Genomic DNA, 20103 nt, shown 5'->3' on the forward strand with positions numbered 1-20103 from the left:
CCATCAGAATAAAGGTTCGAGAAAATGCATCCCAAATGCTACTCAATCACTGTCAAGCCATAAGAATTCACTAAATGTTCTAATACGAAACTAAAAATAATTCCATCTCGGAGAAACATGTGATCTGAAAACGGTCTCACAATCTCAAAAATGTAACTCAGTGTAGTAAACATTCACTGAGGGCGTCAGGCCCGGCTGGAGGCTGTGAGGGTGCACAGATGAAGACAGCCCAGCCTCTGCCCTCAAGCTACGCAGCCTAGTGCCTCTGGCATCAGCCATCACCGCACAATAGTTTCAAATATCCCTGCTCTTTCTTTCGGATGGTTGGATTCTGAGTCGGCTGAAGTATTGATTGGCGATGAGTCTTGATTTGTGGAACACGTGGCTCGTGTGCTGTGCCTCCGTCATTTATCTGAAAGATAAGGGGAGTCGGCCTGCCCTTTGGAGAGTTGATAGGGGAAAAATGCAAGGCAGTCTCCAACGTCTTAAAAAACCCATACGCATCCCACGCTTCTGTCGGGATGGACCATCAATTCTTTCTTAGCTGCCGTCATGAATCAGTCAGAAAACGAATCCCTCCCTCTCCCCGAGGTGACGGGTACGGGAGAACCGAGAAATCCAGATGAAATACAAGGAGTTACGCAGGAAAGATACCGCTAAGTGGGGGAATAAAAAAGACGGATTGGAGAAACGTCTATCCAAATGGCGCTTTTGTCTACTGTTGGGTAGTAGTAAGAATCTTATATCCTGTTCCAGAAGCCACAGAAGAGGAGCACAAGTTGGGTGAGGCGGTGAGGCTGGCCCAGCTGTGGGCGTGAGTCCCCGCCGTGTGAAGCTGCGACCTCTCTGCGATGGTCTCCGTGTTTTACCCAAAGGGAGCAACCCCTTGGGTGGTATTTGTGGAGATCCACATCACAGATCTTCCGGATTTAGAACTCTTTGTGTTCATACCAATCCTTGAGCACGCAGCCTGAGTGTTTGCTTTGGACACGGTACTCACGGGTCTTCGTTCGTCATTAGTTGCACCTCGGTAGCGTTTTCTGATGCAAACAGGAAGAAACGTCCAACAGCGGTCTGCCTCCATTTCTAGAGAGCGAAAGGAGTGGGCACCAGAGGTCGCGGCCCAGACGACTTAGGGTGACCATGAAATACAGATCTGAAGAAAGAGGGTTTGACCTTTGAAAGAATCCTTTACAGGTGCCTAGTGGGAGGCATCTCTTTGCATTGGAAATATTATTTAACCTGCAAAAAAAAAAAAAAAGAGACAGAAAAGTTGGGGGGGGGGCTGTGCGTGCGGAACAAGGCCGTCCCGTGAGGAAGGGGACCTTCCGTGTGGGAAAGAGCTTCCAGTTTGTGTTGATTTCCTGGAATTCTGGGTGGATTCTTCAGAATGACAAAAATGACAGCAATGACCACTAAAACATGAAATAAAGATCTCTGCTAACAGTGGACATGTGTCAGTAAGGACTTTGCTTCTATAAAAGGAAGTCAAGAAACACAAGGAAGTGTTATAACCAGGGGACACGTGTTCCTGAAAAATACTATTTTGGGGAGAGAAAGAGTCCGTTGAAATCCATCCTATGAAAAAAGGCGAATGAATCAGTTTTAAGAAGTATCTTAGGAATGGTGATTATTGCTTCATAGTTGGCTTTACTCCGCATCAGTCCCAAGAGAGGCTGTTTTCAATGATGTGGCCTCTGCCACTGATGGTCTGTCTGTCTGTCAGGCTTTCTGCCAGTCGGTCAGTCACAGTTCACACGTGACCTGCTGTTTCAGAACAACCAGGTTGAAGCCTGACAACCGATCTCATTATAGTCACACAAAGGTCCGTCAGTGACAAACAGCTGATGGGCGGGCTTAACTCCCGTGTTGGACAAAGGGCCACAAAAGCCCCGGGGTTTTTGGGTTTTGGTGTTTGGTTTTCATCTTAGCCACAATTCCTTCTTTAAAGAGTAGACCACGTGGGCCATCATGCTTTTAGATTGCTATTTCTTTAAGGTTTCGTTGCTGCGTTTGGCGAAGCGATCACTTGTTTTGATAAGACAGACCTACCTCCGAAGGAAATGAAATACATTTCCTGAGCTCCGAGAACCAGAATCTGCCCTCGCTCCGAGAACCAGAATCTGCCCTCGCTTAGCCACCTTTGATTACAGCACCGACAGCAGACAGAACAGACAGGGATGTAGCTGACACAATGACCTTCAAGCAATCAAACAGTACAAATCCCTGTCCTTGAGGGAAGCAGTAATAACAAGGAGCCTGAGTGCTTGTCCATCAAACTCCTCATTTTTATTCAGTTCTCACTGTGAGTTCAGAAATGAAAACACGACACGGAAGACGGTCTGTCGCATTCGGGGGCTGAGAAAGACAGAACGCATTTCTAAATGCACACGGATGGACGACGTAAGAGGGACACTAAATGTGTGCACGTAGCATCTTTCCCAAGCTTGTTTAAGAGTTTCCTTAAATGGGTTAAACAAACAGTGGTGTGCAGAAGGAGAGAGCTCACATCAAAAGCAGTTCTGGCCCCAGAGGGGAAGTAAAACAGAAACAGAGCTGAACCCTGGTCTCCAGGGTGGAAGGTTAGGCCATAATTGCCTCCTCCCGGGACTTGTAAGCGGTGCCGGGGGTGATGGCAGACAGTGGCCACAGCGCGCAGATAAGATACCAGCAGGGAGCTCAGGAATGCAGGCTTCGGGAGGAATTGCTGTAATAAATACCTTTGATTATGAAACGCAATTTCCCCAGGAGCTCAGAGAGCTGCCGCACATTTTGTTTCTGTTGTCCTCATGATGGATTGGGGGGTTTATTAGAGGCAGGTGTTTTCAGCCTGGAGCTGTTCCTTTATTGAAAAATCAAAGCCCACGGAAGTTAAATACAACGCTAAACAATACAGCGAATCACCTCAAATAAAAATCGCGCCGCCCCCCCCCCCAGTTTTGTCCGTTTTTTTTTTTTTTTTCTTAGAGCTAGTCTGTGCCTGAATTTTTTCACTTGTGGGATTAATGTGAAACCGGACATAGGGTTGCCAGACTTAGTAAACAAAAAGCACAGGACGCTCAGTTACATGTGAATTTCAGATAAACAACAAATGCGGTTTGGCCTAAACGTGTCCTTTGCCGCATCTGCCGAGAAATGAAATTAACAAAATACTCATTGTCTGTCTGAAATTCACATGTAGCTGGGTGTCCTGTCTTTCATCTGGAAACCGTGACCACGGGGCTCAGGTGCAGCCGACACAAAGGCTGGATGTTGTCTGGTCATGTTGCCGAGAGCTGACTTTTTCAAGCGTCCTTCTTTCTGTTCATTAACTCCTGGACCAAACCTCTGCCTCCAAAGGCCCTGGCACCGCCCTTGAACCCAGCCGGCTTTTTGCTCGTAAGTCACTTAGATGGAGGGCCTGTCTCGGCGCCCCCCATCTTGTGGGCCCGAGGTAGGTGTCTGCGTATCACAGAAGGGCTGCCACTTCATGGCACTGCCCCCAGCCTGCGTCCGTCCCCCTGTTCCAGGAGCCCGTGTCCACGACCCGTTGATGAAGCACAGATCAGCTCACCCTGAGCTGGTCCAACCCCAGTTCTCCCACCCGACGCTCTGAGCTTCTTGGCACAAGACGGCATTTCTCTTCTGGGCAGGAAGCTGTTATTAGTTATTTTTAAACTTTTAAACTAAGATATTATTATTGCTTTTGGAATTTTCAGCAAAAAACAAAAAACAAAAACCCAACAATACCGTGTTTGCCTCTTAGTGCACAGTAAACATTCGTGGAATGAAAGAATGGGTCAAAGTAGGAAAGAACACAGTTCTCTCAATCAGAAAATGACAGCTCCACAATTATCCAACAAACCCTTTTATTATTTCATTTTATTTTCTTTTTTTGAGAGAGTGGAGGGGAGGGGCAGAGGAAGAGGGGGAGAGAGACGATTGAGCAGGTTCCGTGCCCAGCATGGAGCCGGATGTGGGGCTCAATCCCACGAACCACGAGGTCACGACCGGAGCCAAAGTCAAGAGTCAGACGCTTAACAGGCTGAGCTACCCAGATGCCCCCAAGGAACCCTTTTAAAAATACAAACTGCCCTCTGGATATTAAAATGTGGTTCCAGCACAATGAAAAGTGGACAATTTCTTAGGGTATCTTTTCTTTCTGGCCTGATTACCACCTTTCTCAGCTTGCCACTGTGGTGCTGGGAAGTCAGGCCAGCATTCTGTAATAGCTTAAACTTGTGTTAACATCAGCTGAGCCGAGAGTGGTATGTCCTCCATAATAGACGCCTAATGTTTACGGAGCACATGCACCCATGCGTTGGGAGGAAGGTGGCCATCATGGTCTCCACGAAGTAGACAGCAGCTCAGCTCGCCAGCCTCACCCGCCACCAGAAACCCCAGTGTCCCCAGAAAAGTCAAGTACACTAAGAAGGTCTTCAGTCTTGCCACAGAATGTCAGCTCTAAAACTAGGTGTATCCAGCAGGTGTCTGGTGGCTCAGTGGGTTATGGGTCTGACTCTTGGTTTCCGCTCAGGTCATGATCTCGCGGTTTGTGAGTTCGAGCCCCACATCGAGCTCTGTGCTGACAGTGAGGAGCCAGCTTGGGATTCTCTCTCTCCCTCTTTCTCTGATCTTCCCCTGCTCTCGTGCCCTCTCTGTCTCTCTGAAAATAAATAAACACTAAACAACAACAACTAACTGTATCTACTTCCTAGCGCGGCTGTTACAAAGTACCAGGAAGTGTATTGGTTCTGGAAGCCAAAAGTCTGAAGCCAAGGGGTGGACAGAACCTCTGAGGTCTGGGCAAGTCCTTGCCTCTTCTGCTGTGGAGGAGACCCTGTCCTTGGTGCTCTTGGGACCTCAGCTTGGAGCCACAATACTGCTATCTGCTGTGTTATCACACGGCCCTCTTCCTGTGGGTCCCCTAGGGATACAGGCATGTTGATGAGAAGCCCCTCTAATGGCCTCAGGGTCACCTGGTGATATCTGGGAAGACCTCTTTTCCAGCGGCCTTATCACAGGTATGAGGGGTTGGGACTTCAACATGCCTCTTTGGGGAGGACACAAATCACCCCATAACGCTAAATGTCATAAGACTCTGTCTCCTGCACTGGCCATTCTACAAAGCCCAAAGATTTCCAGCTACACATCGTCATCCAATTCAGTTACCTGTCGATTACAGAGGACGAGGACCTCATCGTCCATCAGACGTCCATCAGAATACACACCGAGTCCCCGGGCTGTAAGTTGGTGTCAGTCACGAGCGTCAGCCATGACACCAGCCGCGATGCACGGGCGGTGCCCACTAAACGTTTCCTGAAAAGAAAAGTGAACGAATGAGCCACCAAACTGACAACCGAGTGACAAGCAAGTGTGGAATAATTACGGGCAGACGTGGGCTTTTGCAGCGGTGGGCACAGTTCTGAGACCCCATCAACAAAAGCTCACCACTGCCTTTTGTGCCCCAAGAAAGGAGAAAAAGAGCTCATGGCCCGTGATCTCACGGTGAAATCTTATCACTGAGGGTTGTCAACTCAGCGGCGTTTTCATTCGGTCGTGGGTATTTACCATACCTTCCGCGCACGAGAATGGAAAGAAACACGGGAGCCCTGTGATGGGGGTGGTGCGTGCAAACCTTCTTCGGGTTCAGCGTCTGACGTTCCCGGTCGTGTTTCCGCCTGCCTCATCCAGGAGCAGGCTTCTCCACACGGGGCGGCGCCTTGGGCCTTCGGGAGCACCATCGAGTGGCTTTTCTTTTTTTTTTTTTTTTTTTTTTTTTCAACATTTATTTATTTTTGGGACAGAGAGAGACAGAGCATGAATGGGGGAGGGGCAGAGAGAGAGGGAGACACAGAATCGGAAACAGGCTCCAGGCTCCGAGCCATCAGCCCAGAGCCTGACGCGGGGCTCGAACTCACGCACCGCGAGATCGTGACCTGGCTGAAGTCGGACGCTTAACCGACTGCGCCACCCAGGCGCCCCGAGTGGCTTTTCTTGAAAGTGGGCCGCACCACCATCCCGGGGAACTTCTGCAAACCCCAAACACCCGTTCTGTGCATCTCGATGCTGGGCCTTTGTAATCCAAACAGAAGGAGCCAGAGAGGGTTCCAGAAAACAAGCAAAGTAATTGCATTCGCAGACGACCCGGGTCACCAGGTGGATGCAACTCCAGGGACTGAGGGTGTCTAGTCACAGAGCCAGGAATGCGCATCAGCTGCGGCCCGCCGAGCGCGTTCTTAGTTACACACGGTCTCACGTGTGCAGCAAAACCGTGCCACGGTTTCAGGTCACACACGACCGAAACCGGTTAGAAGGCACGTCGCGGGGCGGAGATGTTCCGGCGTGAAGAGAAAAGGCACCGAGTCGGCTGATGAGTACCCTGGGATGGCCAGCGGGGACCGTGTGTCAGCTCCCTGCCAGCCCTGTCCTGCACAAGTGTCACAAAGCCACAAGCCTGGGCAGGAGCCGCGAGGGTCATCCCGTCCTTCAGATTTGGCCACCAGCGGGCCCTTCGTGGAAGACAGTCCTGTCTGAATCAATCTTTGTTTCTTTTCTTTCTCTCTCTCCCTCCCTCTTTCTTTCTTTCTTTCTTTCTTTCTTTCTTTCTTTCTTTCTTTCTTTCATGTTTGTTTATTTTGGGGGGAGAGAGAGAGAGGGACACAAAATCCGAAGCAGGCTCCAGGCTCCGAGCTGTCAGCACAGAGCCTGACGTGAGGCTCGAGCTCACAAACCGTGAGATCGTGACCTGAGCCGAAGTCGGATGCTCCACCGACGGAGACCCCCCAGGGGCCCTGTTTCTTGCCCTTTCTGGCTGCAGGTCTCACACGTGGAAGAGACACGACTCTCAGCTTTATTCCACATCCAACATTCCCCTCTTAGCTTCAGAGGAAGACCCTGTGGCTGCCGGGCCCTTGCTGAATGCCTCACTTGACGCTGTTTGTTGAAACTGCGCACGGAGCCCTTTCTATGCGGAGGACTTGGTATAAACCAGCAATGGCATCCAAGCCTCCTGGGTGTGAGCTGCTCTGAAATCTGAGATGCTTTTATGATATTTCAGCGAACCTTAGAGTTGCTCTAATACAACCTTCTATACAAACCTAGAACTTTCTTCCCGCTAGCTCAGCCTTTCCATATACACGCCTTTGAGGACATGCCCATGTCTTAGCGAGGCGGGCAGCTCGATCAACAACTCAAATGGCTAGAAAGTTCTTCTTTGTCCAGTTGTTGAAAACCGTTGGAATAGAATAGAAAGCCCAGAAATAGATCCGGTAAGAGAAGAAAGTGGAGGGTACATGCAGACAAACGGCCAATGTCCTTAACGTACAAAGAACGCTTACGAATCAATAAATCAACAAATAATCTAGTGGGAAAGTGGGCAGACAACATGAAAAGATAATTTACCAAAAAGGAGATATCACTGGTTCTCAACCACTCAAGGTCACGCAAAGTGAAGCTACAAGGAGGGGGCGTTTTTAACTCTCCGGTGGGCAAAGATCCAGAAGCTTACTAAGACCTGCGGGCCAGGCTTTGAGGACACAGGCATCCTTCTCCGTCGTTGGTAGGAGAGCACGTTGACAGAACGCACATGAGGGCTACTTGACAATCTCTACCAAAATGCAAGAGCACATCTCTCTTGCCTCCCGATTCCACTTCTAGAACGGTAATCACAGCAGCCGTGCTCCAACATTTTGGTGTCGGGACCACTTTACACATGAAACATTCCTGACGATCCCCAAAGCCACTGATACTTAGCGCACTAGAAATTGAAACTGAAATTTAAAAGATTCTATTACATTATGAAATGACAACAGACCATCATGCCATCATACTTTCCACATCCGGAACCAGGAGTAACAGCGAGCCTCCGGCGGAGACGACAAATATCGATTGTGCCGTTGGAACTATTTTGACTCACGTTGCCACTGTTGATCAATTCTGCTACCCTTCGCCGTGATTTTTCCAAGTTTCCAGCAGACGTACCTTCGTTATGTGTATATATCTTTATGTAATATCAGCAAATACATCTTTGAAGAAAATGTTCACACACTTGGGTTTCGTCAAGGGCCTGTTGAGACCCTTAGGGAAAAAAAGAGAAATGTAACACGTACTTGATATTTTACGCGCGCCTATTTGCTGCCAATAATCAATAAAAAACCAGGACATGCTGTTGAGAACGCCCTGTACGCATTATAACGCATTATACGCATTACCTGCTGTCTTCTGTGGCCCTCACAATAATCCCGTGAAACAGGATTGAAACTCATCACGTTTTAACCCAAATACAAGCCAGGGCCCCGCGTGGCTCAGGCTGGCTCAGTGCCCCACACAGATCCGTAGCCAGCGGTTGTCGGAGGACGGCCAGCTTCCCCGGAGTCTCTCTAGAAGGACTGGAGGGAATTGGTGCCACCAGCCGCGTTTCCTGAAGGGCCCCCGGTATTCACCCCCCCCCCCAGGGCTGCCATAGCACAGTGGTTAGAACAACACAACTGTGCCGTCTGTGGTGTCCAAAATCGGGACGCTGGCAGGGCCGTCCCCCCCCCAGGTCCTCCTCCCAACGGTCCCTCCGTGCTCCCTGCTTTGGTCTCCCCCTCTCCCTATGGGATGCCGGTCACGCGGGATTGAAGGCCGACCTTCTCCAGGACGGGCTCACCTTAACTTCTACAATTCCATCCACAGTGACTCAGTTTCCAAGGAAGCTCATGTTCTGAGGTTCCGGGAAGGACGTAAGTCTGGGGGACCTCCCAGGACAGCCTCTGTCTTACTTTTCCCTTGTCCCTTGAGTCACAGCTTTTCTGACATCTCGCGCATTCTGGCCACGGCCTCTCTCCTCTGATGCGACCAGGGCACTGGCGCCCCCTTCTCCTGGCTCGTCCCCTGGCTTTCCGTCCCTGACCTGGCGGGCACCTGCCTTCCCTCTTCCGCTTTTGCGGGTTACCGGTCACCGGACTGGTGGAGACTGGCCGTGGGGGAGCCTCTCTTAGAAGCTGGGAGGCGGGGAGGCTGGGGCTGCGCTGAGGGAAGCTGGTGGTGGCAGTGCCCGCTGCCTGGTTACAGCCGGTCGCCCTGACTCCTCGGCTGGTGCTCCTTCCGTGCCCACGACTCCTAACGAGGCTGTCCTCCTTCCCCTCTTCTATTCCCAGGGTCCATCAACCCCTGTTTTCTGTCCCACTGGGAAGGGAAGCTGCGAATGAGTGTGGGCAGCGGTATCCCCTGAGGTCGGAGCACAGGACCTGCCCTCCTGCAGCCTTCGTGCCCCAACAGAGCTGCCTGAGCTCCGGCTGTCTCCTCACACACCACACAGCTGCACACGCTTCCCTTCACACCCGAGGCCCCGGCTCGAGAGGCCCTGTCCCGGCACAGCTGGGACTTTCTGCACGTCCTATTTCAACGCCCACAGTAATTAATACTGAGTTTTAAAATCAGTGCTCAGGGGTGCTCAGGTGGCTCAGCTGGTTAAATGTCTGACTCTTGATTTCAGCTCAGGTCACGATCAGGGTTCACGGGTTTGAGTCCCACGTCAGGCTCTGCACTGTCAGTGCAGAGCCTGCTTGGGATTCTCTCTCCCTGTCTCTGCCCCTCCCTCACTCATGCTCTCTCTCTCTCTTCCTGTCTTTCTCTGTCTCTCTCTTTCTCTCTCTCAAAACAAGTGAATAAACTTAAAAAAAATAAAAACTTAAGGGCAGCTGGGTGGCTCGGTCGGTTAAGCATCCGACTTCGGCTCAGGTCATGATCTCACGGTCCGTGAGTTCGAGTCCCGCGTCGGGCTCTGTGCTGACAGCCCGGAGCCCGGAGCCTGCTTCGGATTCGGTGTCCCCCTCTCTCTCTGCCCCTCCCCCACTCACATTCTATCATTCTCTCTTTCAAAAATAAATGAACATTAAATTTTTTAAATTAAATTAAAAGTTAAAAAATAAAAATGTGCTTACATCTCCACAAAAATGATCGATTGATTATTACCGAAAATGACATATTTTGACGTATTTCTTAACAATGTGACCCAGTGTCACAGCACAGTGGTGCCCGTGCTGCAGCAAATACCTTGCGTAATTGTTCCCAACCGCAGGGAAGCTCCCGCCGTGCTCCGTTGTGCTCCACTGCGCCCTGCCGGTCCAGTAAACATTTATGATTTATCCTCCTCCTCCCCACTGTGACCACGCATAGATATTCTAGTGAGGATGACTGTCATGTTCATGCTCTACTTTTCCAGAAACATCTAGAATCAGAGTAAGAATTATTCTTACATTAGAAACTTTGCGTTGTCCATTATCATTTTCATCCTCCTCTTGAGGATGTTGGAGACACAGAAGCTTGCTTTCTAAATAAATGTCTCTTGGTCTGACTTGACATTTTTCTAATTTACTTATTTTAATGTTTATTTGTATTGGAGACAGAGAGACAGACGGAGCATGAGCGGGGGAGGGGCAGAGAGACGGAGACACAGAATCCGAAACAGGCTCCGGGCTCCGAGCTGTCAGCACAGAGCCCGACGCGGGGCTCGAACTCACGGACTGTGAGATCGTGACCTGAGCCGAAGTCGGACGCTCCACCGACTGAGCCCCCCAGGCGCCCCTGATGTGACATTTTAAAGCAGCACTTAGCATCATTAGTAGGACCCCACTAAAAACATCAGCATTTCCCAGTTCAAGGAGAGAGGCTACGTATTTATGGGCAGAAGCCAGTCACAACCAAGGCCACTCACTCACGTGGCGACAGAACCCTCCACAGCAGCCTGAAAACTGAAGCTGCACGGGTCACACGTTGATGACGTCCTGGGACAGCATCCGGCCCCACGGAAATGCTGACAACAGGGGCCCGGGCCTGAGTGGTTCGATTTCCTTCTCCTGCTCGACTATCAGGTACGGCACGGGGACCCTCTTTCTGGCGTTCTCCCAGGGGCTGAGTTGTGCGTTCGAAGTCCAAGGTCTCCCCCGCCCCATATCTGCTCCCACAGCACTTTGTACTCACATCCATGACTCTGTTCTGCAGCTACAACTCCCTCCTAGTCGCACCTCCCCCTTCCTATTAACTTGTTGGCCCCTGAAAGGCAGAGACAGTGGCAATGTTTTCATCGGAATCCAAGTACCTAACACAATGCCTGGCACGCTGAAAAGTGTTCTGAAAACGCCGGTGTTGTGTTTCAAAAAGTTTAAGAAGATTCCAGGAAGACATTTTTCAGAGACTGTAGGCACTCGATTGAATAAAGGGGAAGTGAGAACTAAGATTTCCATTATGTATTGAATTAATGTTTCATTGCTGCTTAAGTCATCGTAACTGAGATAAGGTATAATATGTACTCCATGAGATCTTGCTTCCGAAAATAAAACAACGCCGTCTACCCCTTAGGGAGTTAGAAGGGGGTCATTCCTACCCTTCATCCCTGGCATCAGAGGATCCCGGAAAAATGATTTCCCTGGAGATGAAGTGCTCGATCGTCAAGCTAATGACTTCCAAATCGACAATGCAACACGACAGTGACCAAAAATGACATGTTTCCTGGTCGTGTGACTCTTTTTCACCTCTGGTATTTCTACCCTAAGCAGATGAAACTGTACGCGATTGCTAAGTACCAGGTGACCCTCAGGCAGCAAGTGCTACTGTTCCAGGAAAACAAGAAAGGACCGGACGCATGTCTGGTCGCAAAGAACCCCCGGTGGGCGCGCTGCTACGAAGTCTGTCCGCCAAGCGGGTCCTGTTCCAGGGGCCTTGACGAAGCAGGATCCCCAGCAGCACCTTCTCTGAAGGAGTAGTGGTTCCGGAGTGACCCTTGGAGGGTTTGTCCGAGCAGCAGTGGACAAGGCCGCCCTCTTCTCTGCCCGCGCCACGGCTGACGGGCCCGTCCCGGCCAAAGGCAAGGAAACCCCCTCCTGGTTGCACAGACCAGGACTGCCGGACGCTGGCAGCCAGTTTCCAGCCTGGGCTGACTGCTGGACAAGAGTGTCGTGCCTTGACTCCCACCGTCGAGAGTCTGGAGACAGTTGGATCTGCGCGCTCAGATGATGTCTGGATCCTTCGCCGTGTCCTTCTCACTTCTCCCGACACGGCTTTCCTCTCTTCTTAAGCCCTCTGTTTCCTCCCTGCGTCCTCACCAGCTCCAGGCTCACGGTCCTCACCTCCTTCCCGGTTGCTCTGAGCAAATTCCCAGGACGGATGCTGATTGGATCTACTTGGTCACATGACCATTTCTGAGCCAAGCACCAGGCAGGGATGGAACATAGTCCTGGCAGGCGTGGGCTATGTGCCCGCTCCCCGATCCGAAAGGAGGTAGCCGTCCTCTCACAAACCACATCCTTGTCTCATCTTCCATTTTGGTTTCTTCTCCATTTGTCCCCTTTTCCATTCTCTTTCCCTTCTTTCAGTTATCTAAATAATTCTGGCCTTTTCTATTGGGACAAAGGAGAAGATGGAGAAGTGTTTCAATAAGCTCGTTTATGTCTACAAAAAAGAAAACCTTGGGGCGCCTGGGTGGCGCAGTCGGTTAAGCGTCCGACATCAGCCAGGTCACGATCTCGCGGTCCGTGAGTTCGAGCCCCGCGTCGGGCTCTGGGCTGATGGCTCGGAGCCTGGAGCCTGTTTCCGATTCTGTGTCTCCCTCTCTCTCTGCCCCTCCCCCGTTCACGCTCTGTCTCTCTCTGTCCCAAAAATAAATAAAAAATGTTGAAAAAAAAATTAAAAAAAAAAAAAAAGAAAACCTTGGGGCGCCTGGGTGGCTCAGTCGGTGGAGCGTCCGACTTCGGCTCGGGTCACCATCTCGCGGTGCGTGAGTTCGAGCCCCGCGTCGGGCTCTGTGCTGACAGCTCGGAGCCTGGAGCCCGCTTCCGATTCTGTGTCTCCCTCCCTCTCTGCCCTGCTCACGCTCTGTCTCTCTCTGTCTCTCAAAAAATGAATAAACGTTTAAAAAGAAAAAAGTTGAGGGCAAACCACGACTTTCTAAGTCGCTCTGTGTTTAGCTCTTTGCCGCTGTGCAGACGCCGTGTCTGGAAGCAAGCCTCAGGGCAAAGAATTTTCTGATTCCTCTTTAATGGGGGATTTTACGTTGCCCTGGAAATTGAAATATAACTTAGAGATGCTGACTCATTCTCCAACACAGCCTCACTGTGGCAGCCTTAACTCTCAGAAGGAAACCGCAAAATCCAGACCCTGCGTCCAGACTGAAGTTCTTCGCTGGCCTATAGGAAACGCCTCTGGGACTCCTGCTGGCCGGGGCCACCGGTGGTCGCGCGGGGCGGGCGTGGGCCAGCCCACTGAGCGTCCTGCCTTCCTCCTGGTCCCAGGGCTCAGGACACACACCTGTGCCGCACCCCATGGGCGTTTGGCAGGCACCTTCTGTGCTGCGGGGAGCAGACATGCCCCCTTCACCGTCCCCCAGCCCCCCTGCAGCACCACACCCCTGCTGTGCTGTGCTCCGGGAGGGAGGGGCCGCGCGGAAGGCTGTCTCCAGGCAGCCTCGGTGACTGGGTTTTTTTTTTTCCTGGTGCTTTTTGTAAATAATAGAACAAAGCCTATTTTCTGCCAGGCGCCTCCCACCCCTGATCTTACTTGCTGCGCACAGAGCGAGCTCCCCTTCTAGGCGGAGACTCCATAGGGGTGTGTGGGAGAGCACCCCCCACCCCCAGGCCTGCAGGCTGGGGGGCCCTGCGGAGCCAGGACGAGGGCCAGGACTCGGAGAACAGGGCTCCACCCTCCCTGCTGCATAATTCATTACTCACAGAGGCTCTGGGGGGCAGGGAGGGTGCACCTGCAGTGCCCATGTCCGCTCCGCATTTCAGCTTTTTCCTTTCTTCCCAGCCTTGCCGCAAGGGGAATCTGCATATCCCGCTACAGCCTGGCCCTCCAGATGACGGGGGAACACCCGCTATTTGAGGGGAGGGCCCCTCTGGCCTAATTTCCACCAGGCAGGCTTCACATTCCTTCCAACGTGTTAATGAAATCCTCGTTATCAAGCAAACCGCACAGAAGAATGCGTTTTCCCATAGGAATCGGATTATAATTGGGGCTGGCCCTCCTGGGCCTGGTGTCACCATCAGGGAAGCATAGCCAGGGCTAACAACAGCACCATAGACAATGATACAAAAACGATAAATCTTTACGACCATTTAAAATAAGAGAGCTCGCTCCGAGTCCCGTAAAGATGGTCGTTTATGGACTGTCCGCATTCTTTACGGGTGAGGCCCCCAAAATGTAAATCGGTCAAATCAGACTCTCCGCCTAAACCAGTAAGTGGGCAAGAAGAAATCCCAGCCGCACGCTGAGTCGAATGCCGTGTCTCATTCTTTGTTAACATTCAAGCAGATAATTTTGGAAGTGGATGGTTTGGCCTGCTACGGTCCAAAGGAAGTGAAAGGTAATCTTTTCTCCTGTTAAATTCCCATATGGGGCAGAGCCCGTGAAAATAATTTCATTGTCCTTTGAGTTCCAAGTTAGGATATTGTTCTCAAAACATATCCCCACAGTAAGGAGATATTTGAGCCTTCAGTGGAGACCCAGTTCGGGGTTATCCTTTCTTGGTTCCACTAAGGAAGCCTTGAAGGTGCACAGGCCCCAGGGGGGTTATTGCCCAGGAGTGCCTTTGTCCGTGGCCTTGAACTCAGGTTGGCTGCCCTTGTGGACTCAGGATCCTCAAGGCCTCAGAGTCGGTCAGTCTCGAATTGAGGACGTGAGTTCCTCTAAACCCCACTGCACTTACATCCACCTCAGCAGCCCTCCCAAGTACGAAATGTCATTATTTACATTTTCCAAGTGGAAGACCTGAGGCTCAGAGGAGGTCAACGCCCTTAGCCCAGGCTGACGTGGGCGAGAACTCCTGGAGGGGGTCCCCCGATGGCAGCGCCCTCCCAGGCAGACTGAGAAAAGGTGTTAGGAGCTGAGCGGGGAGAAAGGGACGCTCCCGGGGGAAACAGGGGTGCAAAGATTGCAGAAATCCATTCTCCTTGGCCTCCCCGCCACCCTCTGTTACTTTCACCTCCTGGAATACGCTTTCATGGCGTTCATCTGTTGAACGTGGGGGAACTTCTTGATTGAAAAAAAAAAGAAAGAAATGTGTGAGTTCTATGGGACTCTACCCCATGAGCAGAAGTTGAGATGCTCTGACAGCTTGCATGATATTAACTCTGAAAATAAAATTTCTGTAGTATTTTTAAAAGTCTTGGAGCTTGGTTTCTAAGACCCTCGGGGCTTATTCCAGAGCGGCAAGAATTTGAGGGATTCAGACTTTCAGGAGCTGGAGCCCCGTCACCCTCATGGGTTTCGTCCACCGCGTGACTTCTGACGGGAGGGTCGGGAAGCCTTGGTCCTCACCCCGGTTCTGCTGTTGGCTCCAGGGTGCCCCCCTTTGCCAAGCTTCCTCTCGCCTTGGTTTCTCATCGCGCGTGGAGCAGGCTGATGGGGACAGCCTGGCTCCTCTCTGGGGTCACCGGCCAGGCCCCTCAGCATCGTGAGAGTTGCTGGAAACGCAGAATCTCGGGGCTGCTCCAGACCCACTGAGTCCGACTCTGCATTTCTGCCAGATCTCCGGGTGATCTGTGCACTTCACGTTTGACAAGTGTCATCTTAGATTTCTAGGCGGTTTTGTGTCTGCAGGCAGTTGACTTTGTTTCTAGAAGCAAGAGAAACAAAGCCATTCTTTTCTGAGAACACACGAGGTAGGCAGTGTTGCCTGCATAGAGGGTCCCCAGGAGTCGTCCTCAGCCTGGATCTGTCATCTTTTCCCAAAACAACGTGGAAGCGTGACATCGGCTCCATCCTTGGCTGCGCCCCAAAGACACATTGTTTCTGCCCACGCACACTTACCCTGCCGTCCCCCTCAGCTCAACTTCCTGTCACCCAATCCAAGCGCATCTGCGTTACCCTGGAGAGCTGACTTAATCCTCACCCCTGCTCTGCTTCTCGCCTACTCAGGTAGACCTCGAAGGCAGGGAAGAGTTTTCTCCGTTTGTACCCCCAGACCTTTGCTCCAAGCTGGGCACACAGTCTATTCTCCACGGAGACTTGTTGAATGAGGACTGGGCCATCACCAAGCACCCTGGAGCCAGAGGGCTGTTAGGACCACAGCCCGCTGTGCACTGATGCAGAGATGTGATTTGATTGTTTGATAAATTCCTCCGCTGAGTCAACTATTTCCAAATGAAAAGGTGAGCGAGCTGGAAGATGTTACAAAATCATAAAACGGGATGGAAAAAACAGGAATTTAGACATTAGGCTACATACTCCTCCCCTGTTCTGCTCTGAGACCGCATTTGAGGTCATTGGCATTTCTGCGCTGGGAATAGAGGACATTGCATGGTGTCTCCTTGGCTACTATTATGCCTGTTCTTTTCTTCTTTTAAACTATTGGTGCAAACAAACTCTTTGGTGAAGTTTCGCATGCAACTCAAAACTCCAATATCAGATTTCCCACATTGTTTTAATAAGGGGTGTTCCCTTGGGGCACCTGGGTGGCTCAGTTGGTTAGGCGACTGACTTCCGCTCAGGTCACGATCTCACAGTTCGTGGTTCGAGCCCCGTGTCGGGCTCTGTGCTGACAGCTCGGAGCCTGGAGTCTGCTCCGGATTCTGTGTCTCCCTCTTTCTCTGCCCCTCCCCTGCTCGTGCTCTGTGTCTCTCTGTCTCTCAATAATAAATAAACGTTAAAAAATTTTTTTTTAAAAAAGAGTGAGTCATTTCCAAAATGTGAATTGTGATCAGAAATAAGCAGGGCCAGCAGGACACTCAGCAGGAGGTGCCCGGCGGGGGTGGGGGGGATTGGGGCACTTGCACCTGTGCTCCCCAGGGTGCCGGCCCTCAGAGTTAACATCAGTCTCTGCAAAAACACGTTCTGTCTGTGACGTCCAGCAAGTCTGACCACTACAACATCCTGCAGGGACTCCCCCGTCCCACATCTTAGTACCCCGACCCCCCACCCTCAGCTCCAGCCCCAGGGCTGTCTTTGAAAACGCTGAGGGGGGTGCAGCTTTGAGCCTGGCACTGCTGTTCCCTCCGTCTGCAATGCTCTTCCCCGGTTATCTGGAAGTTTAATTCTTTCACCATTATGGAATTTAGGGATCAACGTATGCATCCCTTTCCCCCATTAAACTCAAAGATACATTTGAGAGACCGGCCATCTTTTTTTCTTAACTCGGATTTCTTTGTAACGTTTATGTAGTTTTGAGACACAGAGACAGGGCGTGAGCCGGGGAAGGGCGGAGAGAGAGGGAGACACAGAATGGGAAGCAGGCTCCAGGCTCCGAGCTGTCAGCACAGCTGGGGCTCGAACTCGGGAACCTGACTGGCCACCTCTTTACTGGGAACTGTGGCACACCACGTGGCATCCGTTGAGCTATTTACTATGACCATGCCTTTCCTTCTGTTCATCAAAGCAAACTCTGGCTGCATTGTTTCCCCCAGAAAGATAAGCCCCAGCCCTAACCCTCAGGATCTGTGAATGTGACTTTATTTGAAAACAGGGTCTTTGCAGATGCGATCAAGCCAGGACGAGGTCATTAGGGTGGCCTTGACGTGGTTTTGAGCTCCTGGCGTCCAGAACCGGGAGGGGATACAGGTGGACTGTGTTAGGCTGCCGGTTCGTGGAGCTTCTGCGGGACGGGCGAGGACGTCGTGCACTCTCCTCTTCCAGGTGTGGTGCGAATACGACCCGCTCCGTCCGGTGTGTGCCTCCCGCCCTGCGCAGGGCTGCGCCGGCCCCCGCGAAGCCCCGCTCTCCCTCGGCTGGCCCGCTTCCCTGCAGGCGGCTGCTTCACGAGCAGGGGCAGGGCAGGTCCCAGGTTCCGGCTGTCTCCCCCGTTCCGCACAGCTTCCGCGACCACGGGGCCTGGAGCACAGTAGGCTCTTCACACTCATTTTTGGATGAAATCCTACTAATTTGGTGTTTACGATTTATAGTATTTATTTAGAATTTAGTGCTAATACTAAAAAAATTCGTGTTTTTTCCGATGGTGAGAGTGTCTGGGTTAAGAAAACGTGCCCAGTTTAGTCACTAAAGCTGACTATGCCGGAACATATCCTCAACCGTATTCACGAACCCGGCCTGGATGACGAGAATTTCCCGGGAAGAACTGACCGTTCCTTTTTGTCGGACGGCTCGCTCGCCCTCCCCCGGCCCGGCCCCCGTCTGCTGCCGTTTGCTCGCGGCCGTCCTGCCTCCTTCCTCGGCGAGCCCTCCCTGGCCGCGGGGTACTCTGCCCTCGCCCTCCTCTTGCCCTGGACACGGCCTCCTCGCCTCCCCCCTGCCACCCCCGCACCTGCCGCCCTGTGCCCCCCACCCCCGGCTTTTCTTCTGCTGGAAGCTTCTTTGAAGGATCTTACGTCTCCTGGGGCTCCTCATAACTCCACGGGGCCTCAAAAGTCATATCTGCCAGGGGCACCAAAGCCCTGTATTCAACTGGACACAGCAACTGATTTCACACGAGCTCCCAGAACTCAGCTGGCGAGACCTTCGTTCTTATTCTTCTGTTCTTGCCTTGTGCGTGCGTGCGTGTACGTGCGTGTACATGTGCATGCGTGTGCATATAGGTGCCTATCTGTGCATGTATGTGTGTGGGTGCGTGTGTGTTCGTGCATGTGTAGAATGTGGTGTGGAGTGTGAGTGCATGTGTCGGGGGTGGTGTGGGGGGCGGTGTGTGTGTGTGGGTGGGGGGGATGGGCATGTGCAGTCCACGTGTGGGGCGTGTGGAATGCACGCATGCGTGTATGTGTGACCCCAGCTGGTTAGTGAAACCAGAGGCCACGTCCGGAACCCTCGTGCCCTCTGATCCCCGAGCTGTCTCGGTTTATCCCAGGCCCCTCCTGGCAGGTACGGCTCTGAGTCCGGGAGAGCCGAGTGTCCCTCCCTTTGTCACGAGGAAAAAGCTGGGAACACGCTCATCGGATGTCTGCCCCGGGGAGGGAGCTGCGGCCCAGGCCCCCCCCCCCCCCGCCTCCCACTCAGCACTCGGTCACGCGCGGCACCTTTTGAGGATTCAGCCCGTTGGTGACGTGGCCGCCTGTCGGGGAAGATCGTGTCTTCACACAAGCGGCTACACGGCTGGGACCGTGCGTGGAGCCCTGTATGTCTTGACTCCCACCTCGATGGAGACTCTAAAACATATCCTTGGTAAGGACCTCGGGTTTTCTGCTGCAGGGCCCGGCCCTCACAACATGTCAGGGACGGCGTTACGGCTTTTTACGTCTGCAGTGAACAACAGTGTGGACGTCGATAACTGGGCCACAAAGTCTGCTACTAACGCGTCTAAGTTGGAAATTGAAATGAAAAAGCCAAGGTTTTCATCGGGAAAATTTTTTAGGAGCTCAAAAGCTTTAAAGAATTCTTTCAAATGCAGGTCAGTGGCGCTTCTGAGATTTACAGCTGGGCCGAGAGCCCGAGCAGGGCCGTTTGGTCCTGCTGTCGGGACACCGTGCCGGCTATGTCGAGAGCTCTGGCCGTGGGGCCTTTGACCTCAGCCGGCAAATCAGGCCCCGCTGGCCCAGTGCACACACACGGAGGTGAGCAGACATCCTGGCCGGGGACTGAGGGCGTCGGCCTCCCTGAGGGCATCGGGGTTACTTCAGGGAGGGCCTGCGCCCTCTCCAGGCACCCCCCGCCCCCAACCAGACAGGAGGACGATAAGAACATTCCAGCCTGGTCGGCGGGGCCTGGCCTCCCTGCGTGGGGACAGACCTTCCCCAAACGCTCCGTCTCCAATGAACCCCAGAATCCTGGAGACTCAGGGTGGGAGGGGACCCGAGAAGGAGGTCCGTTTGGGTGACCCACACCCCAGGGTCAGTGTCTCAACAATGTGCTCTTCACGTAACCTCTCCTTGCCCCGGGTGGTATTTCTTTCCAATTTTTGAAATAATTCCAAACTCGCAGGAAGCCACAAACCACGCAGAGGGAGCTCTTCGCCGTGTCCTCCGATGGGAACACGCGGCGTAACTGGGGTGCCGCTTCACCCCCGGGAAACTCACACTGTTGCAAGCCGCAGTTCATTCCGATTTCGCCAGTTTCACGTCCGCGGGTCCGTGCGCGTGGCTCCCTGCCATCTGTGTCCCCCGAATATTCTCTGTTCTTGCGTGGCCCCAGGCCCCGTGTCACCACACGCGGAGAAGGCGGGCCTTGTGTCTGGGCCCGTGCAATTTTATCACAGGTATAGAT

Source organism: Prionailurus bengalensis, chromosome B2 (genome assembly GCF_016509475.1).
Source record: "Prionailurus bengalensis isolate Pbe53 chromosome B2, Fcat_Pben_1.1_paternal_pri, whole genome shotgun sequence".
Classification (NCBI taxonomy): domain Eukaryota; kingdom Metazoa; phylum Chordata; class Mammalia; order Carnivora; family Felidae; genus Prionailurus; species Prionailurus bengalensis.